Source organism: Otolemur garnettii, unplaced genomic scaffold (assembly GCF_000181295.1).
Source record: "Otolemur garnettii isolate 467f Iridium unplaced genomic scaffold, OtoGar3 scaffold00099, whole genome shotgun sequence".
Lineage (NCBI taxonomy): Eukaryota > Metazoa > Chordata > Mammalia > Primates > Galagidae > Otolemur > Otolemur garnettii.
In genome coordinates this window covers 84,608-90,122 of record NW_003852494.1, presented here as the reverse complement: position 1 = coordinate 90,122, position 5,515 = coordinate 84,608, and positions in this window count along the sequence as shown.

The window sequence follows — 5,515 nt, the reverse complement described above, 5'->3', positions numbered from 1 at the left end:
TTCTGATAATACAGTTATTTGCATAAATTCATTAAGAGTCTGTTTTGTCTATAGGACACAATGAAAGACACTGGTTAATTTACCAAGACTTTCACTGGAATAGCATTTTCAGATGTGTCCATCTGCATTAAGGAATTAAGGTTGACTTCATAAGGCCAATAAAAAAGCCCATTGGGATGGCTTGGTGCCTGTGCCTCAGTGGCTAGGGCACCAGCCACATGCACTGGGGCTGGCAGGTTTGAATCTGGCCTGGGCCTACCAGACAACAATGACAACTACAACCAAAGAATGGCGAGGTGTTGTGGTGGGCCTCTATAGTCCCAGCTGCTTGGGAGGCTGAAGCAAGAGAATCGCTTGAGCCCAGGCCTTGGAGGTTGCTGTGAGCTGTGATGCACTCTTCCTAGGGCAACAACTTGAGACTCTGTCTCAGAAAAAGGAAAAAAAAGAATGTCAATTTCTGACAGGTCCAGGAATCACCATTTGCTTTGGGACTTGAAGAGAAGATGAATTTACCCAATGCATACAAGTATCTAATGGTATAGATGAAACCTGGGTTCATGAGAAGCTTTCAAATCTAACCTGAAATTCTTTGTAAAAGGTTCTAGCAAAGCCAATTTTAAAAGGAAGAAAAGTCTAGATGGCTAATAATTATTCTTACTGTACTTTATGCAAATAATCAGATCCAGTATACTGAAAGTATATTTTGGCAATTAAATCAGTTCTGCTATAATTTGTTTTTAGTAAAGAAATTAGATAAAAATTTATTCAAAAAGAAAAAAAACTGGCCCTCCTGTATTATCCAGCCTTATTTGCAAAGCTAGCTCATAAAATGAGACATAGCTGTTTAACTAAACTGATCTGTTAAATAGGACTAAGAGACTGACCAAAGAATATGGAATTATATAGTTATATTTGCTCTGAAGCCTTAAGGCTGAACAAAGGTTGCTTGTTGGCTACACTGGAAAAATTTGTGCAGTATTTTTTTTTTTTTTTTGAGACAGAGTCTCAATTTATTGCCCTGGGTAGAGTGCTGTGGTGTCACAGCATCCTCCAACTCCTGGGCTTAAGCAATTCTCTTGCCTCAGCCTCCCAAGTAGCTGGGACTACAGGAGCCTACCACAATGCCCGGCTATTTTTTGTTGCAGTTTGGCCAGGGCTGGGTTTGAACCCACCACCCTCAGTATATGGGGCTGGCACCCTACCCACTGAGCCACAGGCGCTTCCCTGGAAATTTTTGTGTGGTATTAAACACTATCTGCTGTGTCTATATAAATACCTCAGGAGAAACTGGAACCTGAATAAAAATTTCCCAGTAAGTGGTGTGGCTGCAACATGGCCTCACAAGTGGCCCCACCCACACCCAACTGATGTTTAGGAATATTCACTTGAATTGTCCAGAACTTTGATCAGTTCTATAGGGACTATGCTAAGACTGTAAATAAGAATACTAATGTTCTCATCGTGTGAACCTTAGCCTCAAAATCCAGAAACTGCAGATATCTGTAGATGGCTGCTAATTGGTTTCATTTTCATATCCTGGACCCAACCTTGACTTCATCCCTGTCAGTGTAGAGAAGCCAGAAAGCCACAAACATATGCGAGGTGGCTGAGGTCTTGTAGCAGCCAGATAAAAGCCCCAGGGATTTCTATGAAAGACTGTGTGAAACGTACAGGCTGACCAAACCATTGTATGAAGTCATAAAGGGGGGAGAGAAAGGGCCAGTAGATTAAAAATCCAACCAACCAAAACCTTCAAGAGGCTAAAGGGAAAACTGCAGGCCGCCCTGGCACTAGGCCTCCATGACCTAGGCCACACCTATTTCTGTACATATCAGAAATAGAACAGCTGTGGGAGTGCTCACCCAGAATGTAGGATCCAGGGCAAGACCAGTTGCTTATCTCTCTAAGCAACTTGACAGGATCTCAAAAACATGGCCCCTGTGCCTAAAAATGGTTGCAACCACTGCCATGCTGGAGCAAGAGGCTGATAAGTTGACTTTGGGACAAAACTTAAATGTCCAGGTACAGTGTCCACACAGTGGCCCCTCTTATGAACACCAAAGGGTACCATTGGTTGACCAACTCATGCCTCACCAAACAGCAAAGCTTACTGTGTAAAAATCTGAGGTTGGTTATAGAGGCTGCAATTAGGACAGAAAAAAAAAAAAAGAAAATTAAGAAGCTTCTGGGGGCTTGACGCCTGTAGTACAGTGGTTACGGTACCAGCCACATATACCAAGGGTGGCGGGTTTGAACCTGGCCTTGGCCAGCTAAACAATTGCAACAAAAAATAGCCGGGGGTGGCGCCTGTGGCTCAAAGGAGTAGGGCGCTGGCCCCATATGCCACAGGTGGCGGGTTCAAACCCAGCCCCGGCCAAAAACTGCAAAAAAAAAAGCCAGGCATTATATTGGGCAGCTGTAGTCCTAGCTACTTCTGAAGCTGAGGCAATTGCTTAAGCCCAAGAGTTTGAAGTTTCTGTGAGCTATGACGCCATGGCACTCTACTGAGGGTGACATAATGAGACTCTGTCTCAAAAAAAGAAAGAAAAAAAAAGAAAGAAGAAGCTTCTGGGGAGATACTTCAACATTACCCTCTTTACCACTCTTGCCAAGAAAGTTGGCCAGCATTGGGTGATGTGCAGCCAATACAATGCTAAACAAAGACCATCCCTGAAATTCAGTACTACAGGGCAGCCCCTTTTGAAGATATGCAAGTGGACTATACTGAGTTACCCAGATGTAACAGGAACTGGTACTTACTAGTTTTGGTCTGCATGTATTTGGGTTAGGTGGAAGCCTTCGCCACCAAGATAAAGAAGGCTTGTGAAGTATTAAGAATGTTGCCTAGAGAAATCATCCCATGGTTCAGGCTGTCACTCTGGATTGGATCTGACAATGACCGTTCTTCATAACAGAGATAGTGCAAATGACAGCCAAAGCCTGAACTATCATCTGGAAACTACATGTGACTTATAGGCCTCAAAGCCTGGGCAAGGGGCTCAGCGCCTGTGGCTCAAGTGGCTAAGGTGCCAGCCACATACACCCAAGGTGGCGGGTTCGAATCCAGCCCAGGCCCGCCAAACAACAATGACAGCCGCAACCCAAAAATAGCCAGGCGTTGTGGTGGATGCCTGTGGTCCCAGCTACTTGGAAGGCTGAGGCAGGAGACTCGCTTGAGCCCAGGAGTTGGAGGTTGCTGTGAGCTGAGATGCCACGGCACTCTATCCAGGGGGACAGCTTGAGGCTCTTGTCTCAAAAAAAAAAAGAAAAAAAAAAAAAAAAGCCTGGGCAAGGTAGAATGCATGAACAGAACCATAAAAGCAGGAATCTGGCACCCATAGCACAGTGGTTATGGCACCAGGTACATACACCGAGGCTGGCGGGTTCAAACCTGGCCCAGGCCAGCTAAATGATAGGCTCAGTGCCTGTAGCTCGAGTGGTTAGGGCTCCAGGCACATACACCAGAGCTAGTGGGTTCGAATCCAGCCTGGGCCCACCAAACAACAATGATGACAACTACCAAAAAAAAAAAAAATAGTCAGGCATTATGGTAGGTACCTGTAGTCCCAGCTACTTGGGAGGCTGAGGCAAGAAAATCGCTTAAGCCCAGGAGTTTGAGGTTGCTGTCAGCTTTGACACCAGGACACTTTATTGAGGGCCACATGGTGAGACTTTGTCTCAAAAAAAAAAAAAAAAAAAAAAAAGCAGGAATCACTAAACTCTACTGGAAGCAAAGCTTAGTTCAATACAGTCCTTGCCACTGGTCTTGTTCAATATTAGATGTACCCCTTCTAAGGGGTCAAGGTACTCTTCTCATGAGATAATGTATAACAGGCCTCCACTAATCCTCCTCAATTTACCAGGGATTCCTAAAAGAACTGGGAGAGACTGAATTGCACAGGCAATTAAAAGACCTAGGAAGAGTAGCAAAGATCTCCATTAGGGTAATTAACTGTGTTCTGTTCAGTCTTTCTGTGTCTGTACACCCTTTTTCTCCAAGGGGCCAAATTATAGTCAAGGATTGGAACCCAGTCCCCATCAAACCAAGGTGGAAGGGACCCTCCACTGTCACCCTGAACACATCCCCAGCAGTGAAGGTGGAAGGGATCCTTGCCTGGATCCATCACAGCAGGCTGAAGAAAGCTTCACTGCCCTGTGGGAAGCAAAAACACATCTGGCCAACCCCTGCAAGATAACTCTTGAGGTGGTCAATATGCCCTGCTCCAGCCACATACGGGAGCTGGCTGGTCAATGCATGGCTGATGTCTGAGGAAATTCCTTGCAGGACTTTGGGAAAGAGGGAGGAGGAATGTAATCTGTGTACTCACACCACTATGTAGGACAAAAGGTGACTCTTTTATAGCTTTCATGAATGTGAAGGCAACCACAAGGGAACATGCACTCATAATCAGACACAATACTCATTATGTAACACAGGTAAAAGTGAATACTCACATGTGTATTACAACCCCATAGAGCCCCCCACCACAGTACAATTAAGACCCGGGTAGAGGACTTGAGAGGAATCACAATCCCTGAAATCTGAATGCTGGTCTAGACCTGGGAAATAGGAAAGCCCAGCCAGGTGACTCTGAAGTTTAATGCCTGCAGTGCTATGTGAAGGTGCTCCAGCAGAAGGAGCCAGGAAAGAAACTATAGGACAGATCAGAAATACCTCTGTGCCTTGGATTTCATAGAAAAGTGGCATGAGTTCGAATGTGAAGGGAGAAAATATATGATAGAAGGCACCTGAGACAGTGAGGATTTCAGCAAAAGAAATATTGTGCTCATGAAGAGTTCTCTACCCGGCCTTAATTGTACCATAGTTGGGGGCTCTGGGGGGCTGTAATATACATATGGGTTTGCACCAGTCCTTGTGTCACATATTGAGTATTGAGATTGCTCTGTGGGTCACTGTAATCCCTGGAGCTAGTCTTACAAATTGATACACAAGTATAAGTCATCGGAGACACAGTAAAGAAAATTCAGACATTGGTCCATGTCCTGGGGCAGACTTGGAATGAGCAAAGCCCTCAAAAGTTGTGGAGAGACTGGTTTTCAACCCTTAGAGAATTTATTTATTTATTTATTTTTCTGAGACAAAGTCTCACTTTGTGGCCCTTGGTAGAGTGTGTGGTGTCACAGCTCACAGCAACTGCAAACTCTTGGGCTTAAGCAATTCTCTTGCCTCAGCCTCCCAGGTAGCTGGGACTACAGGCACCCTCCACAATGCCCAGCCATTTTTTGGTTACAGGCGTCATTGTTTTTTAGCTGGCCCAAGCTGGGTTCGAACCTGCCACTTCGGTGTACACAGCTGGCACCATAACCACTGTGCAACAGGTGCCAAGCCTACTTATTTATATTTTATTTATTTATTTATTTATTTTTTTTGAGACAGAGCCTCAAGCTGTCCCCCCGGGTAGAGTGCCATGGCACCACAGCTCACAGCAACCTCCAACTCCTGGGCTCAAGCGAGTCTCCTGCCTCCGCCTCCCAAGTAGCTGGGACCACAGGC